This window comes from Pteronotus mesoamericanus, unplaced genomic scaffold (assembly GCF_021234165.1).
Source record: "Pteronotus mesoamericanus isolate MK-2021 breed Mesoamerican mustached bat unplaced genomic scaffold, CSHL_Meso_final contig_163, whole genome shotgun sequence".
NCBI lineage: Eukaryota > Metazoa > Chordata > Mammalia > Chiroptera > Mormoopidae > Pteronotus > Pteronotus mesoamericanus.
In genome coordinates, this window is record NW_026555064.1 from 9,246,329 (window position 1) to 9,267,801 (window position 21,473).

At 44.3% G+C, this 21,473-nt stretch overlaps 1 protein-coding gene across 1 annotated transcript in view; it reads left to right on the forward strand.

Annotated features, from left to right (window-relative positions):
• RNF150 (ring finger protein 150) overlaps nucleotides 1-21,473 on the forward strand; it is a 163,229-nt gene that overhangs the window by 134,486 nt on the left and 7,270 nt on the right. The gene's annotated exons all lie outside the window — the stretch shown is intronic.

Genomic DNA, 21,473 nt, shown 5'->3' on the forward strand with positions numbered 1-21,473 from the left:
AGTTCCAAGAGTCCCTTTAGGTTCCAAACACAGACTATAGAATTTATTTCCCGCAGAACCCTGTCCCTTGCGGCAGTTCCCGTGACTGGGGACAGTCGGGTCTCTATCCTTACTCAGAAAGCTCCTTGCAGCCCCGAGGCGCCCTGCAGTCTGTCTGCAGCCTCTGCCCAATGAAGTGCCTCGCCCCCCAGGAGGGCCTTTGGAGAGGGCCCGAGTGGAGCGCAGTCCTGCTCGCTGCCCCACGTGGCCAGCTCCAGGCACTCACCCGTCACCTGCCCCAACAGTCCTCTCCAATTAGGCAGCCATTCTCTGGCCCCTGACCTTCGCCCCGCCCTTCCGAGGCCATCACCTCCTCCCTCCAGACACCAGGCTGGAAGGACTCCTGAGTCTGCAGTCTGTCTGCTTTAGCTTTTCTAAGGCCGGAGTCATCTCTCCCTGAGTCCCACCTATAGGGAACATAGTTCACCCAGCGGGGGGGTGGTTCCCACACTGGCTGTGGGCCTGGGGCGTCCTTCCCCACCCCTTTGGATACGGGGGGTGGATTCAGCATGACAGTACTTTCTCCACAGATAATCTCCTTTTTAAAAATTTTTTATATTGTTTTTCAGTTACAGTTGTCCCCATTTTTCCCCCATCCACAAATAATCTCTTGGCCAATTTCCCCAGTTTCCTCTCCCTCTCTCTCCTTTTTATGGTCACCAAATGGGTAATGGGGTCAAGAATCACAGAACTGGTACCCCTTCCCATCCACTGTCCGTTGGGCAGGGGGCAGGGAGCAAAAAAGGAGAGGTCGGAGAGGCTGCCCCCTTCTCCTTCACTGTCCACACCTCCTCAGTAGACTCAGAGGCAGGAAACATCCTGTGAGTGTGCAAAAGAATGAGTTCCCGGATGTCCTAAAGATCTTCACCAGAGGACACATTCTCCGCTGATACGGCTACTGAACTATGGGTCCCTTGGCAGAGAACCCAGAGATAGGTCAGCCTTTTGGAAAAAAAAAAAAATTGCTCATCCTCTTCAAAATGCACTCATGAGACAAAAATAATCGTCTCAGCACAGCTGAAACTGCAGCCCAGAAAAAAATCATTCTCAGAGAAAAAAAAAAAGTCATTAACAGCCGTCACTGCAGTCACCAGGCGCACTCCAGGGACGGACTCCACACGGGTTCTGGAAGAGACTGCCAGGGTTCATTCAGAGGCTGTGCGGAATCTCTGGAATGAGCCACCTTCCCCTGCGGGGGGAACTCAGTATAAAGCTCTCTGGGGATTTTTCATGGCTAAAGACACAGCCTCTTAAAATTAGGCCAGAAGCGACATTCGCTCTTACATGTTTTAAGTTCTTGTGTTTATGATTTAGGGAGCAATTCGTGAAGCATTCAGAACATCTGTATTCAGAAATGCTTTAGTCTTGCTCTGACCACGGCCTGAACGTGCAAACAGAACACTGTGTCATCACGACTTTTCCAGGAAACTCGATTTTGAACCTCTGAGTCGAGGCAACTGAGAGAAAAGGGAAAGGTTGGCATGAACATCACATTTCTGTTTCAAATGCGCAATCTACACTTTGCTACATTTACAAAGCAGCAACTTCCAGGTTTTATGCGACTGTAAAATACATCGGTGCATCCAGAGATAAACGCATCCAGAAAAAGCATTCCACTGTTTACGAGGGAGGACAAGAGTGAGTAGCCCTGTCTGCTTTTTTGACTTGCATCAAAGTAGCTCCTCCTGACTGCGAATGATATGCTGGCTGGACCCAGCAATGAGAATGGTCTCCCTTGGTGCCCTTAACACTCGCATTGGCCCTGGCGAGATGATGGCTTTGATTTGTGAGCATATTCCACTGTGTCAGACGCAGAATCAGCCAACCCTTTAGGACTGTAGACCCCACTGACATCCCTCCTTCAGGAAAGAGCTAAGCCACGGTGGACGACTTCCTATGCAAAACCATGCATTCGCAGATTGTGACACTGCTCCCGCCAGTCAGCTCCATGTCTCATAACATGCCAGGTCCCTGAAGCAATGTCACCTCCTTGTTTCTGAGTCCTGCAGCTTACCAGCTCAAATGACAGCTTCAACAGAAGGAGAGCTGTTCTGAAGAGCAAAGATCTCTGCAATAAGCACATGCCTTGATCATCAAGTGACCCAGATGGCAACTATCCAATCGACAAGCCACCGGGTTTTCCATGATAACATTCCTCCTGGATAGAAAACACTTGTCCGTCCAAGAAAGCCCACATGGGGCCAGACTCCCAGGCTTTTCCTGTCTCATGTGTCTGGTGCCTCTGACAGGGAGTGTTGAGGATCTACAGACTCACGAACAGCCCGAGAGAGAGTTAATCAATGTAGACTGAAGATATATTGCCACTTGCAACACACAGCTTGGACAGGACACACACGAACCTCCTGGAAGAAACTTGTCTTCCTGAAATGCAGTGACTCAGCCAGCAGACTCAATTCATCCATTTCTGGGAGATTATCTCAAGTCCTGAGTTACTCATTGATAGCACCACCTCCAGTTGGATGACTTCCTCCCAAAGCTGTCTTGCTTTCGGTGTCCTGGCGGCGCAGCTGTTCCAAGAGTGAGCTGGGGAAAGGGCTGTTGAGCAGACCTGCATTTTACCAGATACTGTCACACTGAGCACAGATCTCAGCAGGGAGGTGGCCACTAAGGGTAGGAATCACAGTTGGCAGGTCAGCACTTTTTTCAGTGAATGAGCAGCGTGAAGTGTAAATGAGATAAAGTTCCTCTTTGCATTTCAATTCTAAAGCAAACCATGAGGAGTTCCATCATTCAGGGATCAAGAAAACAGAAAGAGCTGGAAATGCCTTTTGGAGGGCATAAGAATTAGCTCTTAAAATTCAGAGTCACACAGGGTTCTGTAAGTCAAAGTATTTCAGAAATCACATTCAGTGTCCAGGGGGGGAAAAATGCATAACTACCAGAACATTCCTGGGGCCTCTGAGGTAAGATGATGTAATGGAAACACCACAAGCCAGAGACAGGAAATTTGGCCCTTTGTCCTGATTCGGCCTCCAATTAGCTGTGCTCCCTTGAGCAAGTCACTTACCCACTCTTCACATTCGTTTCTTCAGTTGTCAAATAAGGCACTTATACCAGCAGAAAGAAAGAACCTTGAATTCACTGACTGATTGTTCTTCCTAAAATCTCAAAGCATAATTCACCCACAGTACCACTTTCTGTCTGCATAGCTTTCTTATACAATATAAACAAACAGTACTATTTATTCCAAAAGGAAAAACTGAAGCAGAGGATGTATGAGGCCTGTCCATAAAGAGTCCAACCATTGTTAATATAAGGAGAATGGTTTGTGTGACATCCATGTAACCTGGCAGCCAAGGAGAGCGGACTGGAAAGCACATGAGTGAACAAGGATGACTTGACTGTACTAGTCAGTGGGGGAAGTAGATGCCATTGAATAAGCATGTACACTGTGTGGCCATTGCATTCAAAATGACTGAGCAAGTAGAGCAATCACTCTGCATCAGATTTTGCATTCAGCTTGAACACTCCTCCATGGAACTATTTGGATGACTCAGAAGGCTGCAGCTGTGGATGACTGGTGACTGTCAACTTCCTCACTACAACGTGCCTGCTCATGCATCCCATCTTGTGCAGAGTTTTTGGTGAAACATCAAATCACCCAGGTGACTCAGCTCCCCTGCAGCCCAGATTTGGTGCCCTGAGACTTCTGGCTTCCCCAAACTAAAATCACCTTTGAAAAGGAAGAGATTTCAGACCGTCTATGAGATTCAGGAAAATATGACAGGACAGCTGATGGTGATCGGGACATTTGTGTGAGGTACCAAGGTGCCTACTTTGAAGGGGTCTGAGGCATCATTGTCCCATGTACAATGTTTCTCATATCTTGTATCTTTTTCAATAAATGTCTCTATTTTTCATAGTGCAGCTTCTGGGTACCATAGAGGTATCCAGAAGCTGGATACCTTCTGGACAGACCTTGTACATCGAGTGTCTGCCCTGGCTCAGTTGTCTCTCCAGTACTGGACCACATCCTTAAATGGGGTCCCTACAAAAAAAAAAAGGCCTGAGAAGCTCAATTACTCCAAGCTAAGAGTTAAAAATGGAATTACAGCATGCCCCTTTGCAGTGATTGAAGACTCAAGGGCATCAGGATTAGTGGTCTTGGTAAGGGAACCATCTAGAATCACTAAAGATTTCTGACTACACATGGCAAATTGAACCCACAGGTTTATCTCTGCTACCTAACCAAGTCCCACCAACTTTCTAAAAGGTGTAAACCTGCAAGGACACTAAGGACAAAGAAAAGATTACAAGAGACAATATGTCAACACATTTTGGACGACCAGTGAGGGGAGATTCTCCTAGTGAAGAAGAGAAAGCTGAAACCTAATGGCCTCCTGAGAGGGAAGCCACTAAGAAACAAGCGTTTTGCCCCCTGAGCTTTGGATATGGCGCGCCACGCCCCTGGGAGGGCATCCCTTCTTCAGTGAGCAAACCCCATCCGTGCCCACTTAATCACGGCACCTCATTTGTAAATACGAATGGAAAGCAAGGATGGGCAGCCGGCTGCAAGAAACCACTGCACCTAAGAGAGGACACAAGCAATAAAAAGAAACTGCAAGGAAACCAAGATAATTCAGAGCACAGAATTCTATAAGCCATCATTTGTATTCTTAGAGACATGAGATTAATATTGCATCCATGGGAAAGAAATAGATGATAGGAATTTTCAGGGAATGGGGAAGGATTCTTGGAGATTAAAGAATATAGCAGAGAGAAAATTCCCATAGAATGATTAAAAGGTAAAGTCAAAGATAAAATACTATTTGTCTTGTTAAACTATATTCTTAGTGTGAAATAAAAATGTTTTAAATTAATTTGATTGAAAAATTAAATTTAAAAATAAGAAAAAACAGAAAGAGTCCGTTGACTTGCCATTGAAGAATTAAGCCACTAATTCAACATACATTTTGTGTTAGCATCTCTCACACCACCCTCAAAATGCACTTTTTCTTACAGTGAAGTCTATGGCCTTGTACAGGCATACTTGGCTTCAGAAACTCTGTATGGTACCAGACTTTTAAGAGTATTCCTTATTGCTTGCTCCATGTGTTATATTTGCAATACACTGATGTATAGAGTTATAAGTTAGTGACTTCAGTTTTTATGGTGAAATTACTTCCCAGTGTTTAAGCCAATAACATGTGGTCACTCTATGTTGTTTCCACTCTGTTGCTCTCCATAGTAAAACAATCTCCAAGCCATGATCGTTCTTCCTTTAAATCTCTCTTCCTGTGCCATTTCCTTTTGCCACTGTCATGCTTCAAACCTTATCACCTCTACCTGGATTTTTGCCATGGCTGACATTTCACGCCCCTCATTTCTAGTCTTGCCATTCCCAGTCTGTCCTGATCCTGCTTCCTCAATTATCGCCTGTAGAAATCGTATCTGAGTTCACTGTTTTGCTCAAAACATTATCACCATCACCTGTCTCAAACTGGCTAATCTGAACAAATCAGGAAGCATTGGCCTCTGCATCTCTCTCTGACTTTCCTTCACGCCCACCGGGCACTTCACACAGAAGCATCTCTAAGCCATGAGTGGCTCCAGGTACACTGTCCCTGCCCCTTCTCCCTCCCCCGCCAAGCTGCACATGCCCGTCGCCGGTCCTCTGAGCTGTCTTCCCTGCTGCTCCAGGCAGGACCCGGTGCTCCTCCCACATTGTCTCCTTTCAAACAGTCATTGCTGTTACAATTCCTGGAGAAAGCATCTGTCACCCCACTAAACATACAGGTCCTGATAGAACTTGGACTCCAGCTTTTCACCTCTATGCTCCAAAACTCAACAGAGTGTATGGCATCCAATCAGACTCAACAAACATTAGCTGAATGGATGAGTGTGCTGAATTTTAAAGGAAACCAACAACAGCAACAGTTAGAAGTGGAAAACACTGTATCACAAATCATTCTTTCGAGGCCCCAGAGGACAAGCCTCCTGAGAGCCTATGGGATGACACCATGACCCTTCTTCCCCCATGTGACAGGAACACAGATGCTAAACTGTTCCTGTCATGAGGAAGGCAGGGGACTGGTGCCTTGTAGAAATGGACCGATGATTTATTATTTATCACCCCTGATATTGGACTACACAGCAGAAACAGGGGATTAGAAGCAGCGGAGAAGGACAAAGTGGCGGGAACAACAGCCAAGCGAGATGTGAAGGAGAGAGGCTCTCCCGCCTGACTGTGCATCCATTTCTGCAAATGCCCTGAATTAGCATAAAACCAAGTGCCCAGAGACCAGTGCAGCTTAAATGAAGCTCTTCATTTTTGTTTTATACCCTGGGTGCTATTCTTAGCATTAGCCCATGATGAATTGAGATGACCCTACTGAGAGATTGTATGGGCTTGGGGAAACCGGAAGACTTAGACATTGGATGGCTCAGATCCTGGCTGGCCACTGAATCTGTCGCCAAGGCAACCTGTGTGGGCCTCAATTTCCTCATCTCTAGATTCTCCAAATACAATCCACCTCGCAGGTGAGATGTGTCAGTGCCGATGCAGCTGCTGGCTCAGTGTCTGGCACCCGGAAGTCCCATGTTACCTATGTTCCCACTGTGCGCATCCCCCCCACGGGAACACACGCTGGCTAGACACATCCCAGGTACCTACTGGTGCAACTGAAAAGTCTTGCTGTAAAAATATCTACCTACTTGAGACAAATAGGTTCCAGAGCCTGGGAGCTCCAGGTTGGATCCTAAATCATTTGCCTGTGGGGATGAAAACTGACATTCCCTTGCACCTCTTCGATTACCACAGTGACTTTACTTCCTGGGCCAAAACTACAGGCCCACTTGTCATTATTTATCTTTTCATTCATTGATCATTTGAGTACTACTGAGTTGTAAACTGTAGCCTTTACTGCCATGATCTCATAGAAAATAATGCCCGTCCTCACCATTTACAGAGGAACCTCCCAGGTTATGAGCATCAGCACAAGGCAGCCCAGCCGTCAGCCCACAGCCCATTAGTGTCCGTGCCTAGAAGGCCATGGTTATGTCTCCCTCCATGTGGCTCTCTGTTGGTTATTTTCCAGAGACAGCCGCCCCACCAATAACCTTAGTGTTTTGAGCCTATAGGCTTCCAAACAAATGATCTGTTGAGAAACTAATGATTTCAGATTTGCTAAGTGTGGGTGTTCTTTTTTAAACCTTAGGGGACAGTTTGGAGCAACAGTTTTGGAAATACCCATTGATAGAAACCTCCAAGTTTGCAGCAATGGAGTCCCATACCCCCACCTGGAAAATCCACTGGGAAATGTTTTAAAATATGAAGTATCTAACTCACCAGCTTCATATAGGGTGGTCTTCACTGCACTTCCTTCCTCCCTTTAGGGAAAAAATTTGCAGGGAAATTTCTGGAGAAAAGAAAATACATTGTGGTTAAGTGATTTAGCCGAACTCTCCTCCCCAGCTCCAGACAGGACACAGCTGGGGCGGTGATCGGTGAGGGCACACTCGGTCTGGGCAAGTCGGAGAGCCCCAGGACGGGGGGGGGAGACTGTCCCGCCTCCTCCCTCCGGAGGCTTCCTGTGGAGCACATAGCCAGACACCAGCATGAGGACCGAGCCAAGTACCTCCCCACATGCGTGCACACGCATGCGCACATCCACATGTCTGTGCATACACCACCAGCTCGAAGCAGCAGCAGTCATGGGCCTCGTTCTCTTACGGTGACCACTGGCTGCTCCCGAGTCAAGCAGCCCCATGGAGCCAGGCATGTCCTCTGCAGTTCTCCACAGCTTTCGGCCCCAAAGGTAGGGACTGTTTCAGGGCAGCAGTAATTCTCTCATATGCACTGATGTCTAAGGAACAATCGCTGTTGTGAATTGTCCTATTAGGTCTCTTTAAAATGATACCTATTAGTAAAATCATGCAGTGCAACTGTATGTGTGCCTATCAAGCAGCGGCACATAGAGCTAATAAGCTCGCCAGCAACGAAGGTTCACAGCAGGGAGGAACGATTAGTAGATTTGTAGACTAAAGCTCCATCGAAATTTTTTGTCAAACAAATCATTCATTTATATAAAGACTTATGCCTCAATCAGAGCTGTCAGTTCAAGAAAGGGTTGACTGCACTTAAACTCCCGCTGAGCCACAAGAAGAGTAGGATGAAATTTTTTTAAGGAAAAAAATATTATAATAATACTGCAACTGTTGTTTAAATGTGATTAGAAAGTTGGAAATCGAAGTTTGAGCAGGAGCACAATGGATTAAAAAGCCTGTCTTCCCTGTTATGAAGTTGAGAGAAATTCATGCAATGGAATAAATAAACACTTGTGTACATGGGCACCCACCGACACGCACACATGCCTATATAGAAGCATACAAGTGTGTGCATGTGTGCACCAAGAACACATGTACACCTACCCCCATGCACATATGCACATTCCTGTCTGCATATCAGGTGAAGCATGTGTAGGTGCCTCCGGCAGTACTTTCACACACACATCTGCACGTTTGTACACAAGGTCTACACACATGCCTGCACACAGGCATGTGACTCAATATCATCCACTCTGTGTCACAGGAGTTTACATGTTTCACCAGGGATACTTGGAGTTGCTGGTCATGACTCTCCACTGATTACTCCTGCAAATGAAACTGTGCTCATCACTTAGCACATCAGAGAGGGAACAGCTCCCAAAAGAGATTTGTAGATTATTTCATTAATGGATTTCAAGGCTCTCTCATATCTGGAAAGAGGAAATGTGCCCCTCCAAGTAAGGCAGTCCTTAATTTTAGGTATATGTATTCCCAGCACCGGTGCCCTGCAGTAGAATGGGACCCTCTACAGCCAGATCACACTTGTATGTGTCCGTGTCCACACACCATGAGGATTGTCATTGGCTGGTGAGGCGTCAGAGTGAGACATGACCAAGTGGCAAGGGTGCTGGGAAGTGAAGGGTGGGGCGTTATTGGACAGCAGAGAGAGATCTTAAAATCCCTGTCCTGCTTTATACCCCCCAAAATCATTTCAGTTCTCAGCAGCAGAGTCACATCACAGCCAGCCCTGCCGCCTGCTACCTGTGCAACCCTGGGCAGATTGCTCAAACTCTCTGAGCCTCCATTTCCTTAGGACCCTTGCTGTGTTTTGCCGGGCTTGCAGGTCCCCAGGGTGAGGATGTCTGCTCGCCCAGGGGTTCTCGGGAATAGAAGGCACTCCCTTGGTATCCATGGAGACTCAGCTCAGCACCAGATGAGCAGCAGGTTATATTAATGTGGGGATTTGTGGATTTTAAACCACTCAGCACCATATTTCTCATCATTGACAAAGCATCCCACATTACAAGAGGCTTTAGAAATAGTATGAGCAGCTCTTGTCCTGTGACAAAATAATGATAACTATTTGCAAGCAGGGAAGAAACCAACGTTGACGACTACATGGTAAGACCGGTCCAGTGACGGAGCACCTCTTGCTTGGGGCACGGGCTGTGCTCGTGGCTGCAGAGGCTTCAAAAATACGAGTTCCAGTTGTTTGTCGGTGGTGTGCTACCGAGAAATACTGGCAAAGTGACAATACAGCCCACCGCCATAAAAGGAGGTGAGACAGAGGCTCTGTCTTGGGCAAATATTTAGGCCAGCCATGGAGTTAAGGCGGGAGGGGCTCATGGTAAACATCAGTCGTCATTTCAGAGAGCAGGAGCATCATCTTTAAAAAACATAAATCAAAATCCAGACTCTCCATGGGCCACGTGCTGAAATGACTCTGTGTTGTGCAGAGCTCAAAAAGATAGTAAGCGTAGGGGGAAAAGACATTGTAAACTGCTCTGAAAAGATCTGTAAGACCTCACCAGAAGTTAATCTAGAAGTCTGTTTCATTAATGAAACAAAGCCATTTTACCAAAAACGTCAGGGAGATGGTCTAATGTTTATGAATGCCTATTTTGAGCTAGGATGAAACTGTCTTTGAAGAAAGTTAGATTCTAACAGATGTAGAACAGATGTGTACGAAGCCGGAGTCATTTTGCCAAGTGCTGTTTTTTAAAAGTAGGCCTCATTCACGGTATCTGCTAAAGGGTCTGTCTACATGAGGGATTTGTAGAGTTTTTATTATTTTATGAGAGACAGAATATCGCCCTGGGGCTGATGCAGGAAATAGTAAGACCTCAACCTGCCCACCCCCCAAACATTAAATTCCAGAAACTCCCACTGGGGTTTGTTCAAGGAATTTGGCCTTTGGAACACAGATTCAAGGCTATTAGGATGAAATGCCTCTGTCTTAGACTTCCGTCCTTACTACTGGAAAATTGCTGGGTTCAAGTCCTTTTCCCAATTCTGTGTTTATCTTAGATTTGCTCACCCATTCATGATGGTCCAACTATAAATGGTACCTTTTCAATTCTCACCACTCCATTTTTAAGTTTAACAAGCTGCTGGCTGACCAGTCCGCTCAGCCACACCCCACCTACACCAGCCTCAGGGAGAGGTCACGCAGGGAGGCGCTGAGCCCAACCCTGAAACCGCAAGAGGGCAACCAGAAACCATAACTGGTCTTAGAAGAACCCGCTAAGGTACAAGGGATTGGGAGGCCGGAAGAAGGTTGTGGACCCCTGTAAAGAAATGGAACAGTTTCCTTGTGTGTGGTCTAGACCTGGTTTTCCTTCGCCTGTTCTGTGGGCTTGTCTGCTGCTTAGTGTAATGTAATCAGAAAAGGGACCCCTCTCCCCAGCGTGTTTAGCCTTTAAAATACCAACGTGATTCTGCAGACCTTCCCATACATGTATTCATTTGAGTGATCACTGCTACCTTTGTTTTACTCATATAGCGTTGGGGAAGGAGCTTTGGTACAGTCCATGCAAAATAAATCCCCCCTCCCAGCAGACAGGGAACCCACGTCACCTGCTGGAGACATTGAGCAAGGCCATCATGTCAGTGTTGAGATGAGGTCTTGTAAGCCTTAAAACAGCTCTTTCCAACTCTTTATTACCCCTTCAAGAGTGCTTTCTCAAACTTTTTTTAAAACTCCATACTCTCGTGATGCACATAAAAATCTATCCTTCCATGCAGGTCTGGAGTGCATATCCACCCCACTCCCACCCCTCCCCCTCCAACCTTGCCCTCGAGAACCACTGACCTCTTTCCCAGGTTCCTACCTGCCCGGAAGATTTCATTGAACTTCAGAGTCAGTATTTTTTCCCTAATGACTTATATTTTGGCATTGTCAGTTATAAAGTTAAGCCATTACTTTATGGGATGATTTTGCAGACACACTATTGTATCTGCCTCCTCACCTGTAAAGTCGGGGGACTGGGTTCATCCAGCTGTGGACGCCAGGAGAAACAGCAGCTCTGTCGTGGTCACCACTACAGGCTCTGCTTTAGTAGGTGTTTCTCTGAACCGGAAACTGGGCTCAGTGCTTTACACCGTTGCCTTACTTGACTGACCGAGTGAGGGATGGAGTAAGTAAACTTGAAGGCTCCTCTAGCTTTATCCGCTGGCTTATGAAACAAAGCGAAAGAAGATACGAGAGACTAGAAGGGCAAGGGTTTCCGTCTTCAAGGGGCAGCATGGGAGACAAATGTGTGGCCGAGCTTAATGTCACCCGTATTCCCTTTGCCCTTTCACAACCCCTTACCTTGGAGAACAGCTTACCTCCTTGGTAACTCCTTTATTCTCACCCTAAACTCACAGCAGAGAATTCCTATTGCATGCTCAAATATTCATTACAAATTCTGTTGTTTTGTTGTTGTTGTTTGTTTGTTTTAGTTCTAAACACTAAGAGCTGGAAATTGTATTCCGGGATCCAGATGAATGGGAGTGCTTATGATTTTATAACACGTGTGCCTAAACCAGTGCTCTTGCTATTATATGCTTTAGAAAGAACCCATTAAGTTTTTTTCAGGAAGGCATTGTAAACACATCCATCAGGGGAACTACAGAAATATATGGTGGGATATGAACCCATACGCTGGGTCCCAGCAGCAGGTCTCTTTTCTGTAGCTAACAGTGAGTCGATCCCCTTTTGAGGGCTTATTCATGCCCCCGCTTCGAGCCCTCCCTTCTTTGACCATCCTCCAAAATACCAAGTATTGACAGGTTCTCAAACCTGGCAAATGTGAATGATGCCGCCTTTATTGAAAAAGGTGCAGGCAACCACAGATCTTCTAAATAAATGACTTGCTGCCTTAAAGCTTTATACACAGGCTCCTCGCCCGCTTCCTGGGGAAGCCGATGGTCAGAACGGTCATACATGACAACTCTATGAAAGACCTTCAATCAGCTGCGGTCACAGCACAGGGTAATGTAACACGGAGCCTGCCAGCGGAGACCCAGCGGTGCCCGTGGCAGCGTTCTGCCCCTGCAGGGTGGTACTGAGCTATTGACCACCTTATAATTAGCTGCTGCTCTTCTTAAGGACTGGTGCGCTAGCAGGTTTATATTTTAAGTGCTTCTTTCCCTTTGACACTGTGTATGTGAGAAAGCACGTTCCTGCCTCTGTCCTCCCGCACCAGCCCCCGCCAGGGAGAGGGGACGGACTCCCACGGTGCTGTGTCCTGCTGCTTGACCTTTTCACTGGGCTCAGTTTCCATCAGAGCCCTGTTCTCTGGTTTCTTCTGGCTCTCGCATAGAACTATCTTGTAACGGTGACACTCGTACTAGCAGTAGGGATGAGGCTGTCACATGGCAAATGAGCTTCTTATGAAATGTTGATTGCACCAGCCTACCTCCAATAACACTGAAGAAATAGAACATTACAGAAACAGTGGGGTGGAGGCCAGGGAAAGAAAGGACATCCCTGATCCCCAGCACATGAATGAACAAAGAAGGAAGCCAAGAAGTTTAAAGGGAAAGGAATAAATAAAGCAAGTCCTTGGTAAATATATTAACTACAATGATAGTTGTGTATTATCTGGTATATAGCCTATGCCAGACACGCTGTGAAGCGAAGCTATGTATTCTTATTATCACTATTTTCCTGACAAGGAAACTGACATTGTTTATTTTTCAGCAGTTTATCTAAGCAAGTGCTTCTTATAATTTATCTGAGCAAGTACTTCTTATATACTCCTTATACATAATCCATGTGTGTTGAATAAAGTAATGACACTTTAGCCCTGCATTTAAATCCCTCTTCGGTTTTAGTACAGCCTATCTTTCCAAACCCATTGCCTGTATTCAGTGAGACAAGTCAGGAAAAATGGAAACCACTCTAGGTATTTGAAAATAAGGGAACTTAATATACATCCATCGAAGCTCATCAAACCAAACACTTCAAACAGATGTGATGTATTATAGGTACGGCATATGCTTCAATCAACTTTACAAGAAAGAAAGGGAGGGAGGGAGGGAGGGAGGGAGGGAAAGAAACAGTTTGGAAAACTGGAAAAGCAAGAGGGGGTGACCCGGAGCAGCTGAGCACACACCCACTATTCTGTTGCTGGGGCCGCCATGCTCCTGCTGTTGAAAGCAAGGCCAGCACTTCTGGAGCCCACACTGACCTGCCTGAACCAGCAGCACAATAGCTCCCCTCCTCCTGCTGCCTCCCAATGGCTTTGGCAGGACCTCAGAGAAAGCTAGCTGGTGAGGGATTCTGGGAAATGTAGTTCCCAGCCTTCTAGCTCCCTGTGAAACAGGAAGAGGGCGGAGTATGTACCAGCTGCATCTGGCACAGAGCCTGTTGTTCTCTATAACCTCAGCTACGGCCAAACCAAGCCATCCACATGCCTGACATTTGCTCTGTTGATACCTAGTCATACTGGTTCTCCTGAAAGGAATGCCATTTCTCTTGCTCTTTATACTTAAATCTTTACACTCCACTGGTTTACATGTCACCTACTTTATGAACCCTTTTGGTTATCCAGTTAGAGGTCCCCACCCCTTTATTTTCTTACCATTTTATTTATTCCTATTTTTTAGCACACGTCACCTTGTATTAAATGTGTAGATACAAATCTGATCACTTTTACTTGATCATATTCAACTTAGAGACAGAGCCGGTGTTTAGTTCATCGTACCTCCTCCAAAGCTCGTCGTCAGCATGCTATGTACCTCATGTGTGTTCAGTAAATACCCGTTGCATAAGTGAGTGAATGAATACATTGATGAATAAATAAATGAAGTCTAGGGATAATTTCATACAATTGCAAAAATGGATGAGCCTGCATAATCTCTGCCTTTCTCTCTACATCTATCTGGCAGGTTTCTTTTCTCTTATTTTCATTTCAGTCATATTCACATTTATAAGAACCTTCCATATACTAAACACTAGGCTTAATGCTGAAGGTTTTCTGTAGGTTATTCTAATTGGGAGTTGGAAAGTACCTATTGACTGCATAAATGTTCACTAGATTTTGCCTCCTTTGCTCCAAAAATGACTGTAAAGCTCAGGCAAATAGCACAGTGTCCCTTCTCTTCGCACTCAGTAAGGGCTTACTCAGTGAATGAGCTGTTAAGGAATCGGAAAGAAGTCTGAGCCATTGAAGGAAATATTTCTCTCGCTGGATGAAGTGTCACAGGGAAAGAAAATCAACAATGACGAGAGAAAAGCGAAGTGAATTCAAAACTATGTGACCTAATTTAATGTATAGACTTCCAGGTAATTCTTCTCTACCGAGTCAGAATAAAAACAATGTTTTAGACCTCCCTGTGTAAAAGATGAGAATTTTCATCATTTGAGCTCATGATGTTTATGTTTATAATTATAAGGCAAGAATTTAAAAAGGCAAAAAAAACCCCACTTACACCCAAATGATTTTAGGAGTCCCTCGGCGAACAGATGTATTTATATTGGAAGTCTAGGATGCCCGGTTCCCACAAGTGACCAAGCGTTGTCTGTGAGAACCACTTAGCAGCCTGCCCTCCCGGAATAGCACAGCCATCAACAGCACTCTCCTGGGTAGGTAGGATTCCATTTCTACCCCTTCTATGTACTTGACCTTGGACAAGTTGACTTCCCCTGTAAAATGTGAAGCAGTCATTGGAGTAATCGCACTCCTACTTCAGAGTGTCATCGTAGGGTGACATACGTGATCTGCGTAATTGCTTAGCACCATGCCTGACAGGTTGGATGGAGTCAGTGCATTCCAGCTGTTATCGTTATAGTCACACAGTGACCCAGCGGCCTGCCATTCTCACAGCAGAAGCCACTCACAAGAGGAAGAATTCAGCCCAGATCGGAAGTTTATCTCCTCAGAAATTCTTGTTAACAAGAGATTTCAAAGGAATACACTTCCTTACTGAAAACCCTCTGCATTTGAAGTCTAGCGCACTCTCTCCCTAGGTTTATGACAGGGGACACAGAGGCAGCGCCCCTGCCCTGAGACACCTCAGCTCTGAGAAGAGAGGAGAGGACAGCAGCCTTGCACGTCGGCCGGTCTGCCTGCGCGTCTCCCCCGCGGCGTTCCCGTACAACACAGGGGCGACTGGCAATGATGTTCTGTTTTCAAGGAGATAAGCATCCGTAGCAGTGGGCAGAAAGATGCTGCTTTTCTTTGCAACTGTATTTTTCAAGTACATCGGGGGGAAAAAAATAAGCTTTCCTGTGATGCAGAGCAGGGCCCAGCGGGTGAGCGCCGAACCTGCTGGAGAATCAGGGCACCTGGGGGATTACATTCATCCCCACGTTATTTTCTCTCCACACAGAGAACACTTTATTCTGAGGGCGATGTTTGTTCATTCCTAACAGAGCAAGGCTTATTCCAGCCTGCGCCCGCTCTATGCCTTCTTTCATGAGACAGGCAGCAGAGTAAATGTCAAACCTCATTCTGGGAAGGATAATTTTCTGCTTTAGCTTTGAATAACCATCATAAAGAAACAATTAAGTAGGAAGGCACTGACTTCATGTGAAAAGTGTCATGTCAAGCTAATAGGACACATAGTCAGTGAAATGGAAACCAAAATATGCTTTAATAAAAAAGCCAAGCCACTCCTGTTGCATACAAAAATGTGTTCTCCGGCTCACCCAGGATGCAAAGCTCTTAAGTGAATGCCTCTTAGCCTTTTCTGGTTTCTGTGAGAATCTGGTGAAAGCAACCTACTCACCAGAAAAATGCATGTATGCACGTAACCACAGAAGTGTGATTGTAATTCCAGGTACCTGGACTCTCCTGAAAGCCCACTAATCCTTTGGTGAAGAATCTCAGCTCTGAACTGTCAAGTTCATGGACTCTGGAATTAGGCAGATGTAGGCTACTGCCCTGTGAGCTCAGGAAATTTTTAACCTTTCTGAGTCTTAATTTTATCACCTCAAAATGGAAATGATAACTCTTGCCATGTCATAGGCTAATAGTGAATATTAAAATAGACAATCTATTTAAAGAACTTAGCATACTCCCTGGCACGTACTGAGTACTCAGTAGGCATTAATATTGTTTATTAGCTAATAAAATACAAAAATTGAGCCCCGCAAAGCCAGAGAGGAACTTCGATTCAATTCCACCGCGACAGACGTTTCCCGGTGTTGGGAATGTTGACAGTGACGTGGGCCCGAGCCGGGGCACCGTACAGACGGGCCCGGTGTGCCCGAGACCAGGCAGGGCGGGCCTCACGGCCCTACATTCTCAGGCTGGAGGAAACTTCAACCGGGCCCGCGCGTAGAGGCAGTTAAATCAAACCCACAGCAGAACTACAGCGGCAGGCCCGTTTCATGAAGGGAAACCTCGGACTCCTCAGGTAACATTAGATGTATTAAGGAGAGAGATAAACCAAAGACGTCATCAGTGATTTGTAAAATTAAAAGGGGGGTGGGAAGAGGTAGGAGAGGGTAAAGGGGGGATAAATGGTGACAGAAGGGGACTTGATTTGGGGTGGTGAACACACAATACAATATACAGATGATCTGTTCTAGAATTGTACACCTGAAATCTATATAAGTTTATTACCCATTGTCACACCAATAAGTTCAATGAAAAAGCTATAAATAATAATAATTTATGAAATTACTAAGACACATTCCGCCACTCAGAATTTTTGGTTAACCACAGTTAAGCTACCGATAGAATTTACTTAGAATTACATGTGGAAATAATATATGAAAGCAGTAGTGATAGGTTAACAAAGGAGGTTACAAGGCTCCATTTAAAACAATATTTTCTGCTGACCAGCTAATCAGATTCTCTTTAATGCTGTGAGAAGGAGGATCGAGGCTGAGAATTAGATGACTTGGGATCAGTCTTTAAATCCACCCTAAGCCACTCAGTGATACCCACAGTATCCCATTCCCTTGGGTATGGACTGTTAATTGTGAGTCAGTGCCTATAAAGGAGGTAAAGAAATGTAATATATTTAAAAGGGAAAAAATGGAACACTGGTTGGGTTACTTGGTTGGAATGTCGTCCCATACACCAAAAGGTTGTGGGTTCGATCCCAGGTTGGAGCTCGTGCGTACGGAAGGCAATTGAATGATGTTTTCCCCTCGCATGGATGTGTTCTCTCCCCCCACCCCCGCTTTCCTCTATCAAAGCAGTAAACATATCCTCAGGTGAGGATATAAAAAATAAAATAATTTTTAGAAACAAAATAAATTTAAAAAAGGGGGAAAAGGAAACGAATCCGTGACACAATGTTCTTGGGCCGTCTTCAGGCTGTGCTCTTCCCTGCCCCGCAGTGTGAGATCTGAAACTCAAATGTCTCCGCCAGCCGAGCAGCTCACCCGACTCTGTGCAGCAGGCTCCGCCGGCGGTGGCGCCCTCGAGCCTCACCCCAGTGCTTTCCGTCTGGGCACTGGGCACATGTTGCGACAGATGTTTTTCCAAGATAAATTTCGAATATAAATTTATATGTGAAAGAACCTGACTTTATAAAATAATGGTAACTGATTCACATTTTTTTAAAAAACCATTGCGCAGGCCAACGAGATCTTGTCAAGGCACTGGTCTGAGTGTTTGGCTGTAGGTTTTGGTGACCCTGGGCGCTCTTCCCCTGAGTTATCTTTCCAGTCTCCGGTCTCTTCCTAGAAAACCTCATCTGCTCCCACGGTTTAAAATACCTTCTCTGCACTGAAGCCTCCCAGCTTTGCTGACGGTCACCGCTAAACTCCAGACACGATATCTAGCTGCCAACTCCACAGCTACATTGGATTTCTTACAAGCACCTCAAACATCACATATGCAAACTCTTTTATTTTTGTTATTGTATTTTTTCCATTACCATTTATCCCCTTTATAGCCTCCTCCCTCCGCGATCACCACACCGTTGTCCATGCCCATGAGTCCTTTTTCCTTTTTGGTCGACCCCTCCACCCGCTTCGCCTTTCCACCCCCGCACCTCCCCCCAGAGCTGTGAGCCTCCTGTCTGTGAGTCTGTCTCTATTTTGCTTGTTAGTTGAGTTCGTTCACTAGATTCTACATATGAGTAAAATCACATGATATTTGTCTTTCTCTGGCGGGCTTATTTCACTCAGCATAATGCTGTCTAGGTCCATCAATGCTGTTGCAAAGGGTACATTTTCTCCTCTTTTATGGCCAAGCACTATTCCATCGTGTACATTTACCATAGTTGTTTCAAAACTCAACTCCTGATCTATCTGCACCCATTCGGCCTCCGGTTTCCCCACTAAAAAGTACCTGCGTGGCTCAAGAACTGCGGGAGTTACTCCACTTTCTCATCTCTTGCTGCCCTTGTCCAGCCCATCGCTTTTCTGTATTTCCTTCTTCTAAAATAGTCCTCCCACTTGTCCCCTTATCTCCATTCCTACTGCCACAGCAAACCATCATGTTTCATCTGTTTTCCACAATAGTTTCCTCTGGACCACCTCCTCCCTTTGTCCTACTAGTCTATTCTTCACTTAACAGCCAGAGTGATCTTTTAAAATATTAAGTGGATCACATCACTCCGTTTAAATTCTCTCAGTGTCTTTACAATGCATGAAACCCAAGAGAAGGAAGGTATTATACCTCTGTGTCAAATGGACTAAGAGGGGTTTTTTAAATCTTTAAAGCTGTAATAATAACACCACATCAAAGAGTTGTTGTAAGAATTCAATAAAGGCCACTTTTATTTTTGCACTTGTTTTATATTATCCATCGCAGGAAAGAAGGTAAAATTCATATTAATAGCTACTTTACACTCACACATGGAGAACATTCTGAATGTCTTAGTGACAACATTTTTCTTTATATAGTAATCATACCTCAAGGTAAAACATCTGCCTTGATTAAAAGATAAAACCCTACTTTTAAAAATTGTAGAATAGTCCAAGTTCAATTAAAAACATAGGGCACTGTAAGGAACAATTTCAAATGTCTTCAGATCATTTTTTTAAAGTTTTGAAATGGTAAATGATTAGATAATGTGATTGATGCAAATGTCACATCCCCAAAACTGAAACTTTATTTATTTATTTATTTATTTGCAAATCTCTATTTTTATTGATTTGAATTCACTCTTGCCTTGAGCGCTGCAGGACAGTTGGTTTCCAAAACAGCATCATAACCTGTGCAATCTCTCATTTTAGCAGCCCCGTGGCCCCTTTTGCTTTTAATTCACACATTCCAATTTAAAAAACACTGCAGTGAGAATGAACCCATGAAATCTGCTGAGGCTGGTGGCTGAAGAGCTAGGAGTGACGGAAAAGCCACCTGAGCAGGTACAGTGAGCAAGCTCCATACAACTCTTAAGTCAGCGCTTTATCTGTGCCACCTTCTTTTTTTTTTTTTACTAGATCTATATGAAAGTCACAATATTACTATGATGAACTCTTAACTGTACCTCACCATGAAGCAAGTTATATCAGTGATGATCAGAGCAAAAGTTTTATAACCAGCAGCCTTCCTCAGTACTTAGACATTGTGTCTCGTCTTTTAATTGCGTGTTTCTCTTGCAGGGCAATTGAACATACGAGATCTTTTGATTTTAAAGCTGCCTTTTATGTAGCTGAGCTCTCCTGCTCCCCTCTTCTTACCCCCTAGCTTGACTGTGCATTCCAGGCATATTTCAATATGATGTGATATCCATCTAAAGGCTGATTATCACCTCTAGACATCTGTATGTGCTATTGATATGCTTAAAAGATTCTTCCTTCTCATTCCTCTGGCTAAAATAAGAGTCATCTTGCAGGACTCTGCTTAGACATCTCACCCTACGGGAAGCCTTTGACTCAGCCAATGGTTACATACGTAGCCCTCCTCTCTGCTCTTATAGCACCATCTACCTCTTCCAGCCTAGTGCTTATCCCATTGCCTTGTAACTGTCGGTCTGCCTACTGGACAGGAACCGCCCACTCTCACTGCATCCCTATCATCTGGTAGCATCCTTCACACAGAGCGGGAGCTCATTATGCTTTGAGTGAACAAATAATGTTTGTGCACTGCAGAGTGTTTGGAAGTACAGCTGAAAACAAATTTGAAAGAAAATGAATATAAATCATAAAATTGTGGAGACAACACTTATTAGCATCTTTTGGTTTCCTTGCTTCTAGCTAACTTTCTCTGTCAACCTCACCACATAAAAAACTTTGACTACTTCTGTCTTCTCTTCACAGTATATTGTGAACATTGTCTTACTTAACTACAAATTCTCTGGAAATGTCATTTTAATGGTTCTAACAAGAAGATGTCCTTTAAAAGTAACATAGTTTAAGCAGATATTCTTTATTGTTGGACTTTGTTACACGGAATGTTTTGCTGCTATAAATAATGACTAAATGAGTATTTTGCATCTCTGATTATTTCTTTATAATACATTTTTTAAAATGAAATTATGGGGTGAAAATTTAACAGTTCTACATGTAATCTGTAATATAAAGTATCTACCTCAGTGTACTCTTCACAATAAGGCTCCGTTTTTTAAAGAGCAAAGATTTCATGAACAAAATGAGCAGCTCATTTTGACCTCATATTAATTAGTCATTTTTGTTATACTCCTCTGTGATTTGCACAATAGTAACCTACCCATTTTTCTATTGGTCTGTTATTTTTCTTATTGACTTAAAAGCTCTCAATCTGTTAAAAATAGAATCCTTTGTGAAATTTTTACAAATATTCCCAGTGTAAGATAGGCCTTTGATCTTATTTTTTCGTGTGTGTGTTTTCAAGTTTTCAAAATTTTATTCACATTTATCAATCTTCTGTGAATTGCTCAATTGCTTTTTCATATAGAATTACTTATTATATGTATACACACACACACACACACTTAGATGTATTTTCTTCTAGCTTTATTAGTTTCTTCTGTTCACATTTAACTTTTGACCCATTTAGAATTTATTTAGGGCAATAGTATGAGAAGAGGCTCTAACTATACTTTTTTTTTCAAAATAGTCAATTTTTCTTATATCTTCTTTTGACCTTCAAAGAAATGCTATTTAAGACAATTGTACTGAAATAACCAGCATCCAAAGACACAGTTCAGTGTTCTCCATAAACTTTTGTTTTTTTTTTAAGTAGCTAAATAAATCTTTAATATTTCTAATTCCAAATGTACAAAAATTGCACAGCCACACAGCTTTAGAACACCAGCAACTTTCTCTGCAC